This window comes from Meles meles, chromosome 12, assembly GCF_922984935.1.
Source record: "Meles meles chromosome 12, mMelMel3.1 paternal haplotype, whole genome shotgun sequence".
Lineage (NCBI taxonomy): Eukaryota > Metazoa > Chordata > Mammalia > Carnivora > Mustelidae > Meles > Meles meles.
The window spans coordinates 65,357,743-65,382,921 of NC_060077.1; the positions used below are offsets into that span (position 1 = coordinate 65,357,743).

At 36.7% G+C, this 25,179-nt stretch overlaps 1 long non-coding RNA gene across 1 annotated transcript in view; it reads left to right on the forward strand.

Moving 5' to 3' along the window:
• The window catches only part of LOC123954719, a 108,516-nt gene that overhangs the window by 74,103 nt on the left and 9,234 nt on the right, over positions 1–25,179 (forward strand). Inside the window, exon 2 of the long non-coding RNA XR_006821117.1 lies at positions 24,440–24,542. This is a non-coding gene — a long non-coding RNA (uncharacterized LOC123954719). The remainder of the gene's footprint in view (positions 1–24,439; positions 24,543–25,179) is intronic.

A 25,179-nucleotide genomic window follows, 5' to 3' on the forward strand; every position in this document is an offset into this window, starting at 1 on the left:
ATGATCTCGGGATCCTGGGTTCGAGCCCCACATCAGGCTCTCTGCTCCGCAGGGAGCCTGCTTCCTCCTCTCTCTCTGCCTGCCTCTCTGCCTACTTGTGATCTTCTCTCTGTCAAATAAATAAATAAAATCTTAAAAAAAAAAAAAGTGGGCTAAAGACTGGAAAGACATTTTTCCAAAGAAGATATACAAGTGACCAAGCATATTAAAAGAGGCTCCATACAAAACTCTCAGGTTGTTTTTCAGAGTACATAGTCTCTTATGGTTCGCCTCCCCTCCCCAATGTCCATGTTACACTGAAAAAAATAAATAAAATGAAAATAAAAAAAAAAAGAGGCTCCATATTCTTAGTCAATAGAGGAATATAAATCAAAACCACAATGAAATATATTTCACATCCCCTAGGATGTTCTGATAAAAAAGATGGAATATAAAAGTTTTGGCAATCAAAAAGTTGGAAAATAACAAGTGTTGGCAATGATGAGGAGAAACTGGATCCTTTTACCTTGCTGGTAGGAATATAAAATGTTTCAGCCACTGTGGAAAGCAATTTAACAGTTCATCAAAAAGTTAAACATAGAATTACCATGTGACCTAGTGATTGCTCTTCTAATTATGTAGCCCAAATAATGGAAAACTGGTGCTTAGATAACTCATATACGTTTATAGTCTCACTCTTCATAATAGCCAAAATAAATTCTTAATTTATTTATTTTGCTAACCTTAGTTTTTCACCTCCATTTAAATTATACCATGTCCATCCTCTTTTTTTTTTTTTTTAAATCCCGATGACTCTGTTCCATTCCTGAAGACAAAAATCACCTTTCTCCTTTAAACTTTTGCCTGTCTCTAACTTCCTTACTTCATTCTTTATCTTGGGAGCTTCTGTTGATTCTTTAAGACCTTGGTCATTCTAAGTAGAATGTGGACCTCTGTAATCCTGCTCCTGTTAGTGCATTGCGTGGATCTCTGTGACAGCATTTGTAATTTTGTTGTATACAAATGTATTTACACCTTTATTTTACCTTCTGCAACATGAAGCTGTAGGTGAGTGGGCAAGACAGCAAGTGGTATTGAGAACATTATTTTAATCATCTTTGCTTTTCTATTAGCTAACAGTTCCTGACATACATTCAAAAACTGCTAAATCAGAAAGTGAGAGAAGAAACATGAAACTGTTTAACTTTGATTTAATCCATATATTTGCCATTTCTTTAGTTTTTCAGTGGTAAAAATGAGGCTGATAAGAAGAGTGAGTGATGAGAATTTTTTCCCAAGGTGATAAGGTGAAAATTGCATATATGAGAAAGCCTTTCGGAGAAGGGGATTTGCAAAGATAAAGTGTATCATCATCATCATTGGTCCATCTGACAAATAACTTATTTTTTTGCTCTGTCTCAGGCAAAGCACACACAGCACGTTGCAACCTGGAGAATGTACTCACTTTTTTTCTGAACATCTATGCCTATTCTTTACTCAGACAAAACTGCCTTTTTGGAGGACTTTCAGAGATGCTTCAGTCTCTCCCTTAATAAACCTTCTCCTAAAATGTGGACTTTCAAGGCTAAAGACCTTAAAAGCCAAGTGGACCATGGTGAAACCTCTGGTTTGTAGCCAGATGACCAAGCCCCTGCATCCCTACATTTGGATGGATGATTTCCCAGGGGGTCTTGGACAGATTGGACCCAGCACTAGCATAAAGTTGGCTTGCAGGAATAAGCTCCTGGAAACTTCAATTAGTGTTTGGGGTATGAACATTAAACAATACTGAGGCTAGAAACAATACATCACTCGGCAGGTCCCAGGAAATAAGCAGAAGGCTGGTAGCAGGCCAGGGAAAGGGGCCAAAATACTTGTCAAGGACAATTCCTCATGGAGAAATGACAGCAGGTTTGAGGACAGCAGGTATGACCTGAAAAGTAATGATATTAATTACATTTTGAAAATGAGGAGAAGACAGAATGTAGTTTTTATTTGCCTATCTAATAACAGACTACTTTTTTTGGGACTAGCTTTCTTGACAGTCTGAAAGAAATGCATGTAATGGAAAATTAATTTTTAAAGCAATGCTAACATATATGAAGCATTACTACACATCAGCATTTTTACAAGTTTTTAAAAAATATTTATTGACTTATTTAGTCTCCATAGCTAACCTTTGGAATAGGTAGAGTTATTATCTCCATTTTTTACAAATGGACACGGGAAAGGATGGGGAACCTGCTCTGGGTCACACAGCTAACACAAATGGAAATGAACTAGAAATCAAACTGAGGTAACTGGTGCCAGAGCCCACTCTCTGAGCATGACACTGTACTGGCTCTCTATTCTGTCTTAGTAATTCAGAGCAGGTTAGATTCACCCAAGGAGAGACAGATAACCAGTGGAATGTCAAACAGAACTTGGAGACAGAATCCAGCATATATAGAATCTCGCTCTATGACAAAGGTGGAAAACATATCAGTTGGAGAAAAGGGTGGCCTACTGAACAATTGATGCTGAGGCAATTGGTTCTCAATTAGGGAAGATATAAATTTGGGTGCTTACCTTTCACAGTGCACAATAATCCAATCCAAGACGATTGTAAAGTAAGTGTAAAATGTAAAATTTCAAAACTAGAAAGAGGTATTTATTGCTGTTTGGGGATGAGAACAAATTTTTGAAAGCATAAACTACATAGAATTTTTAAAAATAAATTTAACATTTCAGTTTATCAGGTTACATATTTTGAAGTGAATATATAAGCTATCTGAAGAAAATATTTGCCATATATAAATTCAACAAAAGATTTGCATCTAGACTATGTAAAAAACTCTTATGAACTAAGAAAATAAATAATAATTCAAAGATATGAAAGGACGTTTCATAGAAAAAGAAAAATTAGTGGCCAATAAATATGAAACAATTTTCAAGCTAACTATAAATCAGAGAAATTGCGACTAAAGCCATAAAATCTTTCATTTCACATTAATCATTTTGGCAAAAGTTAAAATTTCTGACAATGTCAAGATTTGGGAAGAATGTGAGACAGTAGGGAAGCTTACACACTGCTAGTGGGAGTAGAAGGGTGTATTTGTAACCACTCTGCAAAGCTCTTTGTTGCTTCTTGATAAACTTGAAGGTCTCTAAGTCCTACAATTCAGCAGCTCTACCCTTAGATATATACTCTGAAGAAAATCTTGGACATGTGTACCAGGGGGCATGTAAGAATGATTTTATATAAAACTACTACATAATACTATGTAGTCTTTGTATATAAGACAGCCCAAATAAAAATTATGAAATTCATAAACAGTGATAGAGTGACAGAATGGACAATCTAGCAGTAGGAAGGAATTAACCGTAGCTCTACACTTGAACATGTGTAAACTATACAGACTTCATGATGTTGCGTATATGTTGACTGAGAAGAAAAAGCAAGTCACATAAGAATATAACTACTATGATTCCAATTCTTTAAAGTTTAAAGATAAGAAAAACGATAAAAATGTGATTTTGGATTATAATAATCTATTATAAAACTATAAAGCAGAACATAAGATTCCTACACACAAAGATCTGGAGCATGGCTTCTTTTTTGAGGGGGATGGGAGGGACAGCACATTCAAACATGAAGGGAGCCTGCAATATTAGGGGCTTCAAGATTTCCTTGATGATGGGCGTACATATTTATTAAAATTCAATTACTTTAATATTCTCCAAACATACTTGTATTTAGGCACATGTATTGAATGCATACAATATTGAAAATTGAAGATTTTCCTTCACGATGTTCTTACCTTCCAGTTTGGGAGATGGTCACAGGGACAGATGAGCAGATATTGTCAAAGTGTCCATTGTTGAGAGCTCTGAAACTCTTGTTCCCAAATTTCTGAGAAAATTTCTTCTCAGTTCTATGGAGGGAGAAGCTCAGATGGGCAGTATTGAAACAGACCTAGACACACACTGTAGTGATCATCTAGGCAAGAAACAACAGTGGCCTGGACCAGGATGGCAGAAGTCGAGCTGGTAAGAAGTGGACATTGGGATATGTATTGGAGGTAGTCAGTAGATTTGCTGAATGATCATGACACTGGGAAGAAGGGGAAGAGAAGACTTAAGAACTGTACTTAGATTTTAGTGGTTGAATGCATAGCAGTACCATCTAATAAGATAAGAAAGGCTAGGGGATCAGCAGGTAAGAGCAAAAGTTGGATGTGGGAATCAAGATTCCCATTTTTACCACATTAAGTTTGAGAAGCAAGTTAGATATTCCATCAGATATGTCATAAGGATAGGTAGATACATGAACCTGGGTATCCAGTGACAGCTAAGGAGTGAAGATAATGTTGAAGAGACCAGTTACTTGGGTGTATTTAAATTTTTTAGTTTAAGTCCCAGTTTTCTCATTAGCTAATTTTCAGGGATGTTTTTAGAATTCAATAAGGTAAAATGTGAAAAGTGTTTCGGAAATTACATATTGTAATGTAAGGATAGTATTACTTAGTAGGGAAAGAAAAATCGACTAGGAATTAGAAAGTAGGCGTTTTAGATCTAACTCTTCCACTGACTAATGCTAACCACCATGGGTAAGTACCATATATTATTGATTTGAGTTTCTTTAGCTTTAAAATGATGGAATTAGAATCAATAACTTCATTGGTCCCTTTTTTGTCTAATGATTGAAAATAGAAACATTTCTTTGTTTAGCTGCTAGTTACTCCTCCTCACTGGAAAGAATTGGATTATAATTGTTTAGAAGCAAGTTAGTTAAACACATAAACATTATAATCATTTTATCTGAAAAACATTAAGTGCCTAAATGGAACATTACAAGAACGCCTTAACCTTGAACTAGAAGAGTACTTGAGAACCAGAGTGACATTTATCATCTTAGCTTAAAATCTGCTAGAATGTCTTCTGTCAATTGTTGTTCTCTATATTGTAAAGACAAGGTCAAGGAGAGAATTTCATGGCTGCTGGGAGACTTGTCTCAGACTTACCTCATTCCTCTTCAAATCTAGAGTGTTGCTAAACTTAACATTCATTGCTTCCTTGACTCAGAGAGTAGCATCTCATCATTAAATTTATATTCTATTTCTCTGTCTCTCTCCCCCTCCCTGCTTTCCCCTCTTTCCTGTCCACTGACCTTTCAAATTCTTTGGCTCAACTCTGTCCTTTGTCTCTTAGAATCTTTGCTTATATCCACAGTACTATTTCTGGGTATTAGAGCATAGGCTTCTCACTTCTACACTACTTTTTCTGATATCATGATTTTTTAAAAATTTTATTTATTTGACAGAGAAAGAGAGAATGTGCATAAGCAGGGGTAGCAGCAGGCAGAGGGAAAAGGAGAAGCAGGGTCCCCGATGAGCAGAGAGCCTGACATGGGACTTGATCCCAGGACTCTGAGATCATGACCTAACCCCAAGGCAGACACTTAACTGACTGAGCCACCCAGGTTCCCCTGGTGTCAGAATTCTTTTGTGCAAATACTTTTTCTTGGTATAGGTGAATTTATCTGAATGTCCCTGAGCTACCATTATGTGACATTCTCTCTCTCTATTTCCCCCCATTCCCAACCAGTTACCTTATGTCTCAAGTCTCCTTCTACAGCTATTGTGTCTAGGCTGCCTTCTCACACAGTGCATGTCTAATATTGTGCTGCTCTGCTGATACGTGAAGAATATGGACACCGTTAAATTATTGTTATCACTCCTTTATTTCTAAGAAAGCCAGTCCTGTTATTAATATAATCTATATAATAACGTGATTACCATCATCATCTTGGTAGAGGTAATAGCATCAAAGGGTTTAATTAGAGCTATTAAGTTTGCTGTGGTAATGACATGATAAGTGAGTAAAAATCACAAATATCAAGTCATTATTATCACTTCTTCTTCAATGTCAAATGAGCCTTTATGAAACCAACACTGCCATGTCCTCCATTGATTAGCATCACCTCTAAAGATGATAATTTATTTGGAATTGATCACCCATTAATTTAACATTTTTAAATGTCACGATTTAAAGCTGAATATTAAAACAGGAGACCAAAAGCTATGTTCATTTATATTTGCCTCTTAGATAAGATTTAGGGATCACAGAAACTCTCATATTCCAAATTAGTTGACCAAAAGAAGCTCAACAGGTCCTTTTGTTTTTGTACTGGAGAAAAGAGAATTAGCTTTTAAAATTATAGTTGACGCTTGAGCAGCATGGGTTTGCATGGGTCCACTTATACATGGAATTTTTTAGTATAAATGTAGTATAGTACTGTAAATGTATTTTATATTTTTCTTAACATTTTCTTTTTCTGGCTTGCTTTGTTCTAAGAATACAATATATGATATAACCTACAAAATATGTGTTAATTGAATGTTGATGTTACTTGTAAGGCCTTGGTCAGCAGGTGTTAAATTTTGGGGGAGTCAAAAGTTGTTCACAGATTTTTGACTGAGTGGGGAGTTGGTACATTTAACCTTCATGTTGAAGGGTCATCCATATTTGTATTGTTTTAGATACTTTATGCTTAATTTTCACCACAACTCTGTGATTATTTATGTTGTATAAACGTGGAGAGCAAAGTCCAGAAATATTAAATAGCTCCACAGAGAAACTAAATAAAAGAAGCAAGGTATAGGTATATCCATCCAATCTCAAAGCCTATTTTCTTTCTATATTTTACTGCCCTCCAAGGAGGAACATTTCCTAACACTTTACTAGTTATATTAACTTGGGAAACTTCAACTTCCTTAAGGTGTAGTTTCCTCATCTATAAATTGGATAAAAGAATAGTAACCATCATGTGGGATTTTCATGAAGATTAACTATAAAGCCCTTAGTACAATTTCTTGGTATATAGAAGCTTCAGTCTATGCTAAATGATAATGATAAATAAAATGAGCATTGTAATTGCTATACATTAAGCTATTCAGAAAAGTTCTGGAGGAAGTTAATGGTGTTTTTAAAGGAACAAGTTATTGGAAGTGTACTCAGGAAGAGAAGATCAGCAAAGTGCTTCTAAGATTTTAAGCCTGACTGATGGAGAGGATTAGGATCTCATTATATGGAAGGGAAATGGTAAGAGGAGTGATTTTTTTATTTTGGCAGTTAGAAAAGATTGGCTTTGTTGTTGGGATGTGGAATTGTATTCTGTGTCTATTAGCATGTCGGGATGGGATGTCTGACATGGAGTTGTGTATGTGGGGATGGTTATCAGGAGACTGGTGAGGGCTGAAGAACTATGTCTGTGAGGTTTCTGCATACACCTTGGGTTGAAGCTAGTTGAATCAGTGAAATAGATCAGAAGGAGAACTTCACATATAAAAAGTAAAGTAATGGAAACAGAAAATTCATGGTAGGCACATTAAAAATAGAGAAAGATAGAAAAAAAGAAATAGAAAACAAGTTTATAACCCAAAAGACAAAGACCAAGCCTTCAACTTAAGGCCTTCAACATGTTGGTTACATAGGAAATTGAGCTTTTGGGGGAAAATATTTGACTTCCTAATAGCATCTTAGCTTAAGAATAAAAACAACTCTGCTCATCCAAAAGATGTAAAGACATTTTGGCCTCCCCTACTTCCTGCTCATAGCGCAGAGACCAGTGATGTATAATCTGAAGAAAACTGCACTGTTTTGTTGTATATTCTGGGTTTTTTTTTTTTTAATGGGATTAGAGTAATACTGGCCCGTTCCTTTTTCATTTGCCTTTCAAGTAACATTAGGGCAGAAGGTGCTAGGCTGGAGGCTGAAGAAGGTGATATAGCTTTTCATCTAGAGCTAGTTCCCTTGAATGATGTTAGATTATAACTTCATCTACCTCAACTCACATCTTGAAGTTAGAGAACTTATTTTTATTGAGTAACACATATTGTTAAGCAAATCAATGACTCAACAAATGAACAAAATATGACACAGCATGAGCCCTGGTAACATGCTGGACTTAAAATTATGGTTTTTAAGGTGTTTCAACCATTAAGAGATTCAGATCAGCAGTGGGGAGAGAAAAAAATACTATGTTAAACTAGTAAAGCTTACTAGATAAATGGGTACAAGATAATGGGATTTGGGGAGAAGCTTTGCTGATACAGCCATCCTCTGGCTGTGCATCGGGGAAGTAGGCTCCTCTGTCACCCAAATAAATGGTGAAGGAAGGCAAGGAATATCTATATAAACACTCTTTCTATTGACACGTAATGAGGGTTAAGTAGATTTGCCTTATTTATGACTGAGTGACATGCAGACATAAAAGTGCACTGTAGGACATGGGAAAGGAAATAAATATCATCAAGAAGATTTGTGAGAAAAATCATCTGGAAATGTTCTGCTGAAACTTGAGAAAACTACTTGCTATATTCCAAAGGGCAGAGTTTTAATGGTGTGAGTCTGTGAAAGAACAAGTTCACAAGGAAAGAAAAATCTAAAATGGAAGATGATGCTAAAAGGTGTATCCATGGACATAGAACTCCCTGAGAAAAAGAATGCCATTGAAAACTGTAAGGGCAATACTTAGAAATTACACATGGTAAGAATTCAGGTTACAGAAAGTTGAATCAGTAGACTGGGGTATAAAATCAAGACACACCTAAATGGAAGGGAACACCACTACTATGTGAAAACAGAGAAAATACATTTTTAAATGGTAATACTTCAAACAGATTTATGGCTCTTCTAAAAAATGAAACAAGAAAATGTTAAAAATCAAATGGGAAGGAAACAAGAATCTAGGATGTAAAGAAAAGCATTTCCAAATTGAAGAAATCACGGGTATTTAGATTGAAAGATTCTGCGTGTCCCAAAGAGAGATTTAATAGATGGTTAGTAAAGAACATGAGAAAAATCTCACACAAGTATCAGTAAAGAACACAAGTATCAGTTTGAAAAGAACAGTTTAATATCATGATCAAACATTATGTGGGCATCAGCATTTGTCTTAGTAATACCAAATGTTAGAAGAAAATGAAACTTAACATGAGTATAGAGTTTTCAGCAAAAATATTGAGGACTAAGAATTCTTCAGTAGAAGCAGCCAAAAGGAATTTCTCAGGTAGCAAGAAGTTCAGAAAATATGCCTTTCACATACTTTTTTTTCTTATGTGTGGCCCTGCCCCCTCAAAACTTTCTGCTGTCTACTATATAGATGGGTAAATGAGAACATACTGGAGATCTTGCACCCCATTTGAATATGACCATCATCCCTCCTACCCACATTCCACTGTCAAGTACTCTGTCATATAGTCGTAATTCAAGAGAAGTTTGTTACTGCAGTATTCCTATGTGTTTAGATCAGATGGGATTCGTGAATATCTAGCTACTACTGTTATGTTTTCTAACCTTTTCCCTTGGAGCTTTAAGGTCAGTAAACTCATGAACTGTCTCCTAAGTTGTAGTAACTGGTGGTACCAGCAAATATTTTGCCAATTATAACTACCTCCAGCAGACCAGTTGACCGATAATAGTTCTTGTTACCAGTTGGTATGTAACTTCTAAGTCAATACTCTGTGTTTTAGGATTTTTTTTTTTTCAGTGACATCTCACTTTTGGTAATAATTTCTGGATTAGTTGAGGCTATTCTGAAGCAATAACCACACCACTCGCCAACAAAATCTCATGGTTTAACTCAATGGAAGGATGCTTTTAGTTTACTTCTTCGTGTGATATAGGGGGTGAGGAGAACCTCCTAGCTGACAATCTTCCAAGCAAAGCTGCAAGGACCTTGGCTTCTTTTCTAGAGTGCCTCTATTACATCATGCAGGGAAATGAGGAAAACTGAGGATATGGGAAAATCACAAAAGATAGTTTATGACCAGTTTTCTTTCGGCTGCTATACAGACTGTAGGCTATAAGAGGCAAGGTAGGGAAGGAGACTAGGTAGGAGACTATTGCAATAATCCAGGTGAGTAAAAGGTGATGCTTAGGGAGTCAAAGTTGGAGAGAGAAGCAACAGGATAGTAGAGAAAAATTTAAGAGACAACCACTAAAATTTGGTAAGTAATTGGGTAAAGAGTCAAGATTTACTCCAAGGTTTCTGGCATGAGTAACAAGAAGGACAGAATGTCCATCAGTGAGATAGAGAAGATGCTGGCTGAAGCAGATTTGTAGGAAAAAATCAAAAGATGAATTTTGAGCATATTAAGTTTGAGATGTTTAATAGATATCCCTTTGAGGTTTTCAATAGCCAGCTAGATAGACGAGTCTGAAGCTGAGGAGAATCCATGGCTTTAAATATCATTTATGAAAGAGGAATGTGAGAGAATAAAGAGTAAGATCGAGACTAGCAACTGGATAGAAGTACTAAAAATCCCACATACTCCTACTGGGTGGGAGGAAAGGTATCTGAAGATACCCTGCGCTTTTAGTAATAAGAAAACACATAAAAGCAAGAATATTTTCAGAAAAAACTAGAGGTAAATTGTAGAAGAATTAAGGCTTACTTTGTATGTTATGAATTCTTTTTTTTTTTTTACTTTTTTTTTTCCATTTTATTTATTTTTTCAGCGTAACAGTATTCATTCTTTTTGCACAACACCCAGTGCTCCATGCAAAACGTGCCCTCCCCATTACCCACCACCTGTTCCCCCAACCTCCCACCCCTGACCCTTCAAAACCCTCAGGTTGTTTTTCAGAGTCCATAGTCTCTTATGGTTCGCCTCCCCTCCCCAATGTCCATAGCCCGCTCCCCCTCTCCCAATCCCACCTCCCCCCAGCAACCCCCAGTTTGTTTTGTGAGATTAAGAGTCATTTATGGTTTGTCTCCCTCCCAATCCCATCTTGTTTCATTTATTCTTCTCCTATCCCCCTACCCCCCCCTGTTGCTTCTCCATGTCCTCATATCAGGGAGATCATATGATAGTTGTCTTTCTCTGATTGACTTTATGTTATGAATTCTAGAGAAGAAGAAAAGCAAAGGAAATATAATTTATATAATTAAAACATGAAATGAAGCAAAGAGCAAAAACATTAAAATACTTAAAAAGGAAATAAAAATCAAGATGAACAATCATATTGAATATGTAAATTATCAATTATCACTTAGTTGAAGCAGATTAAAATATGAAGACTCAGGAGCTTTTTTAAACTTTATTCTGCTTATAAAAAATTCATTATACAGCAGTTAAAAATAGAAATGAAATGGCAACTATCCAAGCAAAAAGAAAATGTTGACAATGTTAATTTCAATAATATTCTGGAATTCAAGAAAAATTGGCAAAAGAGAATTATTTTATAAGAAAAGATTATTTTATAAAGATAAAGGGTAGAATCCACAATGAAGATAGAAAAACCAATAATTCAGTTATCAAATATGAATACAGCAACTCATATAAAACAAACATTTCAGAAATCAACACAGAATTATTATATGAGATTTTAATCTAACTCTGTCAGTGTATACTGAACCAAATGGAGAAGTAACAAAGCTTTGGAGTATATCAGTGATATGTACTCCAAATATAATGAGCAGATCCATATCAAACTATTCTCCTTGTGTTTAAGAAAGTATTATATACCGGGCCAAGAAAAGAGAAAGTCGCTAATATTCACTAAGCCCCAGCTATATGCCAGCAACTCTGTTGGACATTTCGTGTTCATTAATTCTTTTAAATTTTTAACCTTCATATGTTAAACATGAAATGTTTAACTATGTGAGGTTAGTGTTACTATTCCCACTGTACACAAAAAGACCGCAAGAACACTAGTCCAAATTATATAGCTAGTAAGTGGCAGAATCCAGGTTCGACTCCAGATCAGCTTGGTCTAAGGTCTGAGCTTGTTGCATAAAATCCCTGTGTCATTAACTTCATTCTTCCTCTTGTGCATGAGAGAGGTAAATACTTAGGGGCTTTGGAGATAAAATCCACCCCCCCCACCCCCACCTTCACTCCAGTGTGTCCTGACCAGCAGTTTCCCAGTCATCCGTGGGGGTACAGAAGGGCTCTCCACAGATACTGCTCATCTTTCTTTCTTTCTTTCTTTCTTTCTTTCTTTCTTTCTTTCTTTCTTTCTTTCTTTCCTTCTTCCTTCCTTCCTTCCTTCCTTTCTTTCTTTCTTTCTTTCTTAATTTAATTTTATTTTTTCAGTGTTCCAAGAGTCATTTTTTATGTACCACACCCAGTGCTCCATGCAGTACATGCCCTCCTTAATACCCACCACCAGGCTCACACAACCCCCCACCCCCCACCCCTCCAAAACCCTCAGTTTGTTTCTCCGAGTCCACAGTCTCTCATGGTTCATCTCCCCCTCCGATTTCCCCCAATTCACTTTTCCTTTCCTTCTCCTAATGTCCTCCATGTTATTCCTTATGCTCCACAAGTATCTTACACCATACACAAAGATAAACTCAAAATGGATAAGAGATCTCAATGTGAGGCAGGACTCTATTAGAATCCTAGAGATAACGTAGGCAGTAACCTCTTCGACATCAGCCACAGCAACTTCTTTCAAGACATGTCTCCAAAGGCAAAGGAAACAAAAGCAAAAATGAACTTTTGGGATTTCATCAAGATAAAAAGCTTCTGCACAGCAAAGGAAACAGTCAACAAGGCAAAAAGGCAACCCATGGAATGCGAGAAAATATTCGCAAATGGCAGGACAGACAAAGGGTGGATATCTAAGATCTATAAAGAATTCCTCAAAGTCAACACTCAAAAAACAGATAATCACGTCAAGAAAATGGGCAGAAGACATGAGCAGACACTTCTCCAAAGAAGACATACAAATGGCTAACAGATACATGAAAAAATATTCTCATCATTAGCCATCAGGGAGATTCAAATCAAAACCACATTGAGATACCACGTTACACCAGTTAGAATGGCCAAAATTAACAAGACAGTGAACTCCTCATGTTTCTTGTTAGTGGGAAAGCCCCATCATTCAGTTGCTCAGTCAAGTGTTCTTTGCCTAATCCTCATGTATTTATTTGGTTGTCTCCTGTCCGTTTTCTCATTTCTCACGAGGCAGGTCAGGCTGTCTGGTGTGTGGACTCTCCTCTAACTGGCCCCAAGGTGAGATGACTAAATTCACCTCCATCGCTGAGACAACATACAACCTTTGTTCTTTAATTACTCCTACTTGCTTTCACCACATACGGTGATTCATTTGCTTAAAACCACAGCAATAGTTGCTGCCATAACAAATGCCTTCCTGAGAGTAGATTAATGTTCCCTTTTGTTTCCAGCTTATCTCCAGCCTGTCTGCAGTAATATACTCAACCCAAACAAGCATATTTTTCACTCACAGCCTGCCTTTTATGAGTCCCACTGACAGTTTCTTAATAAATAATGCATTTCTAAATGTTCCTAAGCTTTTCTCCTTATTAATAATTCCAGTAGCTTTCCCTTGGCTGAAAGGTTTTATTTGGTCACTGGCTAGATTTTATTCTTGCCTGTTTCTCTACATTTTGCTCTCTTAGACTACTCCCTGGACAAAGAGGATGTTACAACAGTTCCCCATTCATAGCAGATGTTCGGTAATTATGAGTTAGTACATACTAAACATTCAGATCTCTAGCATAGACTTTCTTGGGTTTTGTTTGTTTTCGTAGCTCTGGCTTTTTTGTCATGGGAACAAAAGAAAATCAGTATGTTCCTTTGAGAAAAGCATCAGTTCTGGTTCTCAGGAGGCAAATTGGCATCACGTTTGCAAAATGTATTCTCAGGTCAAATTACCACGTTTAGACATGAGAACTTTATGTTTGATGTTTGCACAAAACTAGATTTTTGTCAATAATGATGAGAAATTGTAAGTAATGCCAGAACACATGCTTTTGTCACCAAAAGAACATTGGCTTGATTAACTCAGAAAAACACCAGCAAATTCAAGGGAAACAAACAGATCCACACAATTACTTTTCCACAATGTGTTCCTCTGTTCTTTTGATAACACTAATCTGGAATGTCTTCTCTGTTTTACTACAGGAAACATTTTTCTAGGTACCCCATTTTCATGGCTCCCTGTTCTGAAATCACTTGACTGTATACTACTCAGTGTATGAATTCAGTGTGTGTTCTCTTGTCAGATTCTCTTACCATTTCATTGTTAGGATTTCTTCCAAGTATACATACTGTAAACTTTGGGAGTACAAGGCTTTGGCTTAGTCACATAGCATTTACCATGTCATTTAGTAGAGGAAGGACACTCAATATATATGTCCTGGTTAACTGATTTGCTTACATCTATTTATGTTTTATCTTTTGTATGTTTTGCATCTCTTTTTATGTACTTGTCAAGAATTTTCTGCTTTGATGGAAATTCCACAAGCCAGCAATTATGTTTTCAGGTTCTTTTGTATCTATGCTGACAGCCAGATTGTTCTATATATAGTAGGTGTTCATAAATGATGCTGTACAATAAAAAAAAAAAAAAGAGGGGAAGTTCCGCCATGATAAGGAAGTTGTTGAAGTAAATTCTTCTTTATTAAACAGATCTTCACTGACTATGATACAACATATAATTTGTATCATGAGATTCCTTATGCTGTTGTAAAACCAGGCTAGCATCTAAATTGACTGCATGTACTCAGCTTATAAAAGAGAAAAGAGTGTTGCAAAAATAATAATAACTAAACTCACTTGAATTGTAGGAAGACTTGAAAAAGAAATTCCAATAATTCTATTTCTGATAATTTATGGTACATATAAACTTGCAAAAGCATTTCACCTTTGGAAGGCAGATGCTACCATTTCCCCAACTAATTGTATCTTCCTCCTCAGTGCACATTGGTCAGTTTCTACCTGCTGGCAAAGGGATTTCTTGAACACTTTTTGGGAAACCCCAGCTTTACATCCTTTTGGTGGAATAATTCTGAGGTGTGGGTGTTCTGCTAGCTCCTAGATTTACCCTGTTGGCTGAATCTCCAGCCTCCTATAGTGGTAGTTGGCTTGAAAATTTACCATTTACTGCTTCTCTTGCCTTTAGTATGCTTCCCTTTCTTATTTCAATTCCCCACTCTCATACCAGCATTTCCTTCATTGTCTGAGTAAGTAAGATACTTACATTTGATTTTTTTGAATCTATGTCTATTTTGGGGGAAATTCAGATTAAGACACATACACTACTTATTTCAACAGAAATTCCTCCTTGACACATAAAGAGTTCATGAGGAGGTCTTAATTTGTTTGTTTGTTTGTTTTGTTTTTTACTTTCTCTTGAGAAATAGGAATAAGTGTTCTCATGAAGAGGGTCTGCAGAGCAAGCCCCACCTGTGTTCTCCTTGAGATGTACATCCTCTTACTCGCTAGACTGCTAAAGTCAAATAAAGACTTTGGCAATGAGCTTGGACTTGGAAAGAAGCACTCACCTTTATAGTCCAGGGAGAATTTTAGTTTTTACATTTATCTTTGGGAAACTAAGGGGATGGGAGCAAAAATGAGGAGCGGATAGTGCAGGCATAACGTCACCGAAACAGAACTGTAAACCTAAGTGAGATGTCTGAAACCCAAATCTCTTCTAATCCTCCAAATTGCCTTCATGTCCATTTCAGGGCTGATTCTGGCACAGTTTCTGCAAAAAGCTGGCCCGTGAGATTGGAGTTGGGATGTGAGGCACTGGCTCAGTGAAATAAAGAGATGGCGTGAGTCCCCTGGAGCTGATTTTCTCTCAGATCTAGATCTAGATGACAGAGATCCCAGAGCTTGGTTTACCACTTGCTGGTTTATAATTAGAGTTTGAATACTCTGCACATTCACTAAGAATGTGAAGTTAGCATGTTACGTAAGATATAAATTTCAGAGATTGTTACATCTTTTATTCTGGGGTCCGGTGATCTTAAGTATGATATTCTGTGTATGTTCTATATACAATTATTATTTATATTTCTACTATATATTTAATAACTATATATACACTTTTATTTGTATATTTATGTCATATACATTTTATATATGACATTGTGTGGCACACACATACATGTGTATGCATACTCCCATGAGCCTTTTTTTTTTTTTTTTAAAGATTTTATTTATTTATTTGACAGAGAGAGAGATTACAAGTAGGCAGAGAGGCAGACAGAGAGAGAGGAGGAAGCAGGCTCCCTGCGGAGCAGAGAGCCCGATGCGGGGCTCGATCCCAGGACCCTGAGATCACGACCTGAGCCGAAGGCAGCGGCTTAATCCACTGAGCCACCCAGGCGCCCCTCCCATGAGCCTTCTTAAAGTCTGCTACTCTCTTCCCTAGCTTTGTCTCCTAATTCTCAGCCCTCAAATGAGCACTTTCTCTACCACGCCTTCCTTAACACATATACCACTTCAGCCTCTGTAGCTTTGTTCCTGATGTGCCTTTTACCCTACGCTCGGTCTCCTTTTCAGTCTGTTAAAAATTACCTGCCCTGCAATGCCTGAGGTCAAATGATATCAGATTTCTGAACCCAACAACAGCTTCCTCTATCACTTCCACTTCTTTCTCTACATTAAAACCAGTCCCTGGTAACTCTTATGAAGAAATTAGCTGTTCATGAGTACTGTCAAGTCCTTCCCAACTTGATCATAAACAACATGAGAGTTTTACTTATTTTTATCCTCCTGATATCTAACATTTCCTGGGTACTTAGTTTCCCAAATTTTATTCAAACAAAATATCCTCTATATTAAATCATCAGCTGGACCTTTGGTAACACTCACCATTTTTCCTTTTTCTGAACAGTCTCCTGAACAATGGTTTCAAAATATTTTCTATGTCTACAAACTTTCTAAGTGTTTGTCTTCTTCTGTGGTTTTAGAGAATGAGGTGTTCCTTTTCCTCCTCAATGGTGACCTTTCTCTTTGTGCCTTTTGTGTCATGATTGATTCTCCCATTTCTTCAACCTCTCTGTCTGTATTGACTTCCTGCTCAAACCTTGCACAACCTCTAATCTCTCATTCCATTCCCATCACATTCATTTCCTGCCTCCCTTCCTGTTCTCACATGACTGGGATCTACTGTTAATCCTATTTCTGGACATGTTCTAAGAGGTTCTCTTCAAGGACACTAGTTGTCACATATAGGAGATATTTTACATTCTTATATTACTGAATCTCTCTCTACATTGCTTTTTCTCATCATTGTTAACCTCAGTTTTCTTTTATTTCATACCACTATTGTATAATTGTTGTATCTCCTTTTCTGATGATCTTTTGTTCTTCAGTGTGTGGTCCTTCTTCTCCTCATGTACTCCCTCCTTGCTTGATCTCCTGTCTCTGTATCGTATCAATTAATATTCATATGCTGCATCCCATTCAGCATCTCTACTACAGAGCTCTACTTTAAGATTCATTTTCACATATTTGATTGCATACTAGGTACATTCAGCAAGTATCTCAAACCCGAGTCCAAAATTCACTTGCTATTTGTTTTTTACCTAATTTTCCTTTTTATTAGTCACCACGTGCCCCAGTTCTCTTCCCAGTCTCTCTAGTCCACCCTTTTTTTTTTTTCTATCCCTATTACATAGTTCATCTGCTATATAATTCCATTTCTCACGTGAACTGTTGTAGGAGCCTTTCAAATTGGCTACTGATGTATAGGGCTGGTTCCTCAAACCCAGTCCTCACTCTGTCACTAAAACAATCTTTCAAAAGCATAAATCCCACCATATTGTTCTGCTGGAAATCATTCAGTTGATCTCTTCCATAATAAAGTATAGCTTACTTAATGCAGCATGTAATGTTGCTCATGGTCTGCTGCCAGCCCAGACTTATTTTTCTCTAATACTTGTCCTGAACTTTCATCTTAGCAAGACAGAACTTCTTGTAGTGCTCTCCTTAGTTAGTTGGTTACCTTTACTCTGTGCCTCTGCCTCTTTTTCTGCTTTGTTGTGAGGAACATCTTCACTTCCCTTACGCCAATTGAGTATACTCATTCTTTAAGACTTAATGCCAGGTGTATAAATAGACCGTTCCATTGGAAGGACTTGTTACCTACAGGAGTTTAGTATATAATCATGGTTACAAATGAAATCCATATATAAAAGATGGATTATGTAATAAATAGTATTGAGACAGAAGAGTTGCCATTAAAATAAAACGGTTTCTTATATCTTATATCAAAATGAAATCTTGTTGGATTAATTATTTGATTATCAAAGCAATGGCATTATAAAAAGAATAAAAGTAGAAAGTATAAAAAGAATAAAAGTAGAAATAGTAGATAAAACTTCTTTAATAATATTAAGAATGGAGGAGGGCTTTCCTATCACAATATCCAACCAGCAATCCATATAGAAACAAAACCAACCAATAAGCAAAACTTTGGTATATCTGATGACATAAAGAGTATAATGCTTGTATGGCAGCACATACAGAAACACGCACGACCCCTCCATATGTTCCAAAACAAAGACAAAATACAGATATCAAAGTATTTGCGACTCACATGATGTATCAGTGGCTATTTACTCAAAATTTTCTGAGTTCTGTGAATTAACCTGACAGAATGAGGAACAAGGGCAATGACTAGACAGTTCATAGAAAATACTAATAATTTTTAAGTAAAGATATTTGCCTTCATTCATAATACGAGAAATGTACTTAAAATATTCTGTAACACCATTTTTTCACTTTTCTGAAAGGCAAAAATAAAAAGTTTAATAAGATATGGAAGATTGTAAGTTAGTAGGAAATCTTGGTGTTTTTGCTTGGTAATTTAGAAATATATTTCAAGAATAAAAAATACAAAACCCCTTTGACCCAGGAGTTTTCTTTTCCCCCTAAGGATTTTTTTTTTAAGATTTTTTAATGTATTTGATATATATAGAGAGATCACAAGTAGATAGAGAGGCAAGTAGAGAGAGAGGGGGAAGCAGGCTCCCTGCTGAGCAGAGAGACCAATGTGGGGCTTGATCCCAGGACCCTGAGATCATGACCTGAGCCGAAGGCAGAGGCTTAACCCACTGAGCCACCCAGGCGCCCCTTCCCCCTAAGGATTTTTAAAGATACACTTACTCAAATGTGTGAAATGGCTGATAAACACAGAACGTTCACTGTAGCATGGTAGTACTTCAACAAAGGGTTGGACAGTAACCTAAATGCCTGTCTGTAGGGGCTACTTGAGTACATTATAGCACACTCATACAACGGAATTTTATGTAGCCTTTATGAAATGAGTCTACTTTATATTCTAACATGAGAAAAAGTTCTGAGATTCATTATTAACAGAAAAAAGATAGAGAACAGTAAGTGGGTCTGAGCTGTTCAGTATGTTCAGTATATAGTCACTTGAAATGTAGATAGTGTAGCTGAAGAAATAAATTTGTTTTTTTTATTTTAATTAAAATTTAAATCTGATACTTTGTTTATTGAAAGAAAAATTTAAGTATGTTGGGCATAATTTGGTTATGGGGATGTACTTTTTAACCTGTTAATCTTATAAAGTCTAAATGCAAAGCAAATATTTCAGGTGAAAATTCACTCTCTGGGATTTACTATAAGTATAAAATACATACTAGGTTTTAAAGACTTGGTATGAAAAACAAAAAAAGTCAGTAATTTAAATAATACATTACACATTGAAATAGTTTTGAGTATGCAGTGTTAAATAAAATATTAAAATTAATTTCACTTGTTTCTCTTTACCTTTTTACCATGGCATCTATAAAATTTAGGATTATATATGTGTCTAGAAATTATGTTTTTTTGGACAATGCTGCTATCCATTATGCTTTCATTCATAGTATAAAGATATTATATTTATATATATATATATATTGACTTTTTTTTTACTTTTTTTATTAACATAAAATATATTATTAGCCCCAGGGATACAGGGCTGTGAATCGCCAGGTTTACACACTTCACAACACTCACCATAGCACATAAAATATTATATATTTTTAAATGCATGGAGTATTTCTGGAAGGACATGCAGAAAATCTGGGAGGGAAACTGGGATGCTCTAAATAAAAAAATAAGAGGGAGACTTAACCTTTCCTCTCTTCTCATTTGTACCTTTTTTTTTTTTTTTTTTAATGTAACTCCCTTTTATTTTTTTTTTTTTATTTTTTTTCCCCCTTTTATTAATTTTTTCAGCGTAACAGTATTCATTCTTTTTGCACAACACCCAGTGCTCCATGCAAAACGTGCCCTCCCCATCACCCACCACCTGTTCCCCCAACCTCCCACCCCTGACCCTTCAAAACCCTCAGGTTGTTTTTCAGAGTCCATAGTCTCTTATGGTTCGCCTCCCCTCCCCAATGTCCATAGCCCGCTCCCCCTCTCCCAATCCCACCTCCCCCCAGCAACCCCCAGTTTGTTTTGTGAGATTAAGAGTCATTTATGGTTTGTCTCCCTCCCAATCCCATCTTGTTTCATTTATTCTTCTCCTATCCCCCTCCCCCCCCCATGTTGCTTCTCCATGTCCTCATATCAGGGAGATCATATGATAGTTGTCTTTCTCCGATTGACTTATTTCACTAAGCATGATACGCTCTAGTTCCATCCACGTCGTCGCAAATGGCAAGATTTCATTTCTTTTGATGGCTGCATAGTATTCCATTGTGTATATATACCACATCTTCTTGATCCATTCATCTGTTGATGGACATCTAGGTTCTTTCCATAGTCTGGCTATTGTAGACATTGCTGCTATAAACATTCGGGTACACGTGCCCCTTCGGATCACTATGTTTGTATTTTTAGGGTAAATACCCAGTAGTGCAATTGCTGGGTCATAGGGTAGTTCTATTTTCAACATTTTGAGGAACCTCCATGCTGTTTTCCAGAGTGGTTGGACCAGCTTGCATTCCCACCAACAGTGGAGGAGGGTTCCCCTTTCTCCACATCCTCTCCAGCATCTGTCATTTCCTGACTTGTTAATTTTAGCCATTCTGACTGGTGTGAGGTGATATCTCATTGTGGTTTTGATTTGTATTTCCCTGATGCCGAGTGACGTGGAGCACTTTTTCATGTGTCTGTTGGCCATCTGGATGTCTTCTTTGCAGAAATGTCTGTTCATGTCCTCTGCCCATTTCTTGATTGGATTGTTTGTTCTTTGGATGTTGAGTTTGCTAAGTTCCTTATAGATTTTGGATACTAGCCCTTTATCTGTACCTTTTGATTTTGTTTTCCATGGACTAAGAATTTACTTACAATGAAAATAAACGTAAATTTTAAAACATAAGGATCAGTGCTTGTGAAGGCTTCTAAGCCTCTTTCCATAGGCACCCTTCCCCAGACAATGTGAGGTGCCCTTATTCCTTCTATAATTCTCACTTATCACAAACATATACTTACTGAATTGTTTTATAATCGTCCATTCGCACCTTTATGTCACACATACTCTGAGCTCTGTCATTACCTAATTTAACACTAGATGTAATTCTTAATAAGAAATAATTTCTTAATAAAGAAAATATTTCTGATTTCTTGTCACTGCTAACCTTAACTCTGATATTCTATGCTGTGGAACTAAAGGAGAAAAAAGGCAGAGTTTTAAAAATGAGAGGAAAAGATAACTTAGAAGGGAAGGAAAAACAAGTGATGCAGATATGGGGGGATTTCCTTTTCTCATCCTACTTACATTGTGGTCAAGTCACACCACTGTGTTGTCCCATTATTGACCTTACTTCATATAAAAAAGAGTGAGGTGGTGGGTACGCTGATCCACTCTGCTCTCCTGGGCACTAAGGGACCATGTGGGATCCGTAAGAAAAGCTAGAGAAGGACCAATCCACTCACCTCCCAATCAGCTACTTCACTTGTTCCCTTCCTGGGACTTCTCCACATTGATCTTAGCTCTGCCACTTGTAACCAGGAAGAACAGTGCAATTTCCCTTTCAGAGGGTGACCTGTTGGACCCTGAGAAAATTACTTTCGTTGAACCTGAGAGTTTGATGGGCTTACTGAAAATTTTATCCTCCCTTTACTGCCTACCAGGAAACAAAGGGTCTTGTATTTAACTTCTTATAGGTAATTGACCAGAAAGGAAGAATTTAGTTTTTTCTGGAAGCATTTATGTTAGATAAAATTGAAACATCTTATTAAAATACACTGACCTTTGGTAGCTAGAGGCTGGAGTGTAAAAATATTATTAATAAAATGAATCACATTCCATAACAGGACTGGGGCAGCTAAAATATTGAGAGAAATGCCAACTGTTTAAATGTAGAGAATTTGTGGGCTTTTTTTCCCCTCCTTTCAAAAGGTTTTATTGTTCTCTGGAAACAAACTGGCCCCAAGCCCAGAGCCTGCTAACTATCTTTTCAAACTTCCACCATGCTAGAAATTTATCATTCTTTTTTGTTCAGGCAAGGAACTACATAATGCTAGGAGTTATAGGTGAAAAATGCTCTTCAGGAAGGATTGTATTCTTGTAGTAGATTAGGAATAAAGATAGAAAGAGGTTGGGTTGGGTCTCTATTTTACCGTTGCATGTCATGGCTCTTCACATTCTTGCAACATAACCTAGCCATGTATGATATTCATATCTCCTTCTCTCTCTCCATCAAACTTAGAAATGGGTGCCAGGAACTCTACTGAGGTCATGGGGCACCTGGGTGGCTCAGCTGGTTAAGTGACTGCCTTTGGCTCAGGTCATGATCCTGGAGTCCTGGGTTCGAGTCCTGCATCAGGCTCCTTGCTTGGCAGGGAGTCTGCTTCTCCCTCTGACCCTACCTCTTCTCATGTTCACTCTCTCTCTCTCTCTCTAATAAATAAAATCTTAAAAAAAAAAAAAAAAAGGAAATCTACTGAGGTCAGAAATCACCTTTTGTTCAATAGATTGATTCACATGACATTAAAATGCTGATAATTTTCTTAGACTCATAAAAACCAGAGTGTTGGCTAGGATTAGAGAAGTGGTGGGTCTGTAGCAGATGTTTTCTTCACTTCATCCCTGTTGAGGGGCTATTCAGCTGCTCTTGAACAACCTCCCAGAGACAGCAGACGAGTCTTTAGAGAGATCCAGCTCTTAAAACCTTTTTCCTTGGGGCACCTGGGTGGCTCAGTGGGTTAAAGCCTCTGCCTTCGGCTCAGGTCATGATCTCAGAGTCCTGGGATCGAGCCCCACATCAGGCTCTCTGCTCTGCGGAGAGCCTGCTTCCTCCTCTCTCTCTCTCTCTGCCTGCCTCTCTGCCTACTTGTGATCTCTATCTGTCAAATAAATAAATAAAAAATCCTTAAAAAACAAAACAAAACAAAACCAAAAAAACCCTTTTTCCTTTAACATAGTTATGTGCTCCCTCCCTGCCGCTCTTACTCTTAGTCTTTGCTGTATTCTTTTTAGCCAAGTGGAACAACTTGAAGCTGTCTTCCTCACAGTGGTCTTTTGCATACTACGGAAGTTACTTTATCTCTCCTTCGGTTCTTTCTTCTGGAAAATGCACTTTAATACTAGTATCAAGTTCTAGGGTGGTAACTACCACTATTTGTAGTAATAGTAGGTGGTTAAAGCTGTTGCTAAATGAGATGAGGCATACAAAGTGTCTAATACAGTGGCGGGTTCAGGTTAGCATTCAGTAAATATTGCCATTGTCCTGTCATTTGTAGACAATACTGTGGTCTAGTTGAGTCTTCTATTTAGTATGAATATTTTTAACACCCTTATCTCTGGATGGATTCCACAGAGTGTAAGAATTCCCTTTAACACAACAGCTAGAACTGAACATGCCATCTTGGTTGGGGACTGGACAGCAATACTGTGTGGACTGTTTCTGGGAGTGCCCTCCTGGGTGTTATGATTTTAGCAAACTGCTTCCACCAACTTTATATTTTCCAAAAACCACTAAACTTTACGAAGTTCCTTGTGCTTGAAACTCCTAAACCTTTTTCATATGACCTTTGCATGATCCAGTTTTTAATTTGTGCTTCTGGTTGGTCTTATAATTTTAAAAGTTTTAGTATTTATTCCTAATAAAGTTTATATTGTTTGATTTCCTTTTGACCTGTTATAAACAGATTAAGAATTTCAAATAACTATTTATCTCTGATAGTATCCAAAAAAAAAAAAAAAAAGCCAGATAGTCATGCTACTTAATTCAAGCATGCATTTTAAGTGATTTTGAATATAAAAAAAAAAGTCTAAAGGTTTTGGATTGGTCTTAAACAGTACCATCAATGACTGCACAATCATTCCTGTGTTAACATCAGAATCAGTTCAACTATCCAGACATCTAATGCTTCCTTATTGGCAATATTCACATTAAAGCAATTTAAAATGTAACAAATAGACCTAAATTTTGCAACTTTGACCAATCAGTACTGGGAACTGAGGAAGAAGTAGGAATCTAAAATAACTGAGGTATTTTAGGAGGGGCCCAACTCCGCATATCAGGGTTCGAAACTTTCTGTGTAAGGTGATTGGCCCAGCATTAGAAATTAAGATCACCCAGATGTTGGTACCAATTTGTTTCAGACATTTTAATTTCTACCATAGGGAAGTTTGCTTTATCTTTACATCAACTTTTAGCAAATGAATGTCTATTGGCACTCTAGTCTCAAGGCTGTCAATTCAGCACTTAAAATGATTTGCCTTTTTCTTTTCTTTTAAGAAAAATATCACTGGGAACAAAGGAAGCAATCAATTTCACATCAGTGAACGAGCTAAGGTTTCACCTTCTAGTTGGATTATTCCTGCACATCATTTCTGAAAAGGTAATTGGAAAATTGTGCACTTAGGTGGTTAAAGACTTGTTCAACCAAAAAGTAATATTTAATACTCTGTCAGCAAGGCAAAGCATTTGCTAGGAATTCAGAGAAAATCTGTCATTGACCATAGGGATTTAGAAGAAATGGCTTCTGAAGGACTGGTAGAGAAGATAAGTCAGATCTAGGTCATGGATCTTCTTACTGGGTATGTGGTATCCTCTATAACGAAATTTCGTCAATTTCTGTAACAGAAGTGAAAGCGTGGTGGTTTTAAGGGTAAAATTGCCTTTTCATTCTGATCCCTCCCTATTATAAGCAATCAAACAGTATAGAGACATTACACTTATTTCTACACTTGCACGGTTCCTCCTCTTGTATGGGTGAAGTTTGTAATATTTTATTTCAACAAAGTACTCATTGTTTAAAAATCCCTTAAAAAACTAATGAAATTAAGTTAACTTGCATTAACTTAATATTTTTATTGTCTAATATGTTCCCATTCCTGGTATAAATGTAATAAGATGAAAGAAGTATAATATGATGTTGATAGAGTCTCAGGATAGAAAATTTTTGTCATTAAGGTATTGTGTCAATTGTTTTGGCCCAGTAAACAATGGCACCCAGAAATTTGGTAGATTCAGCA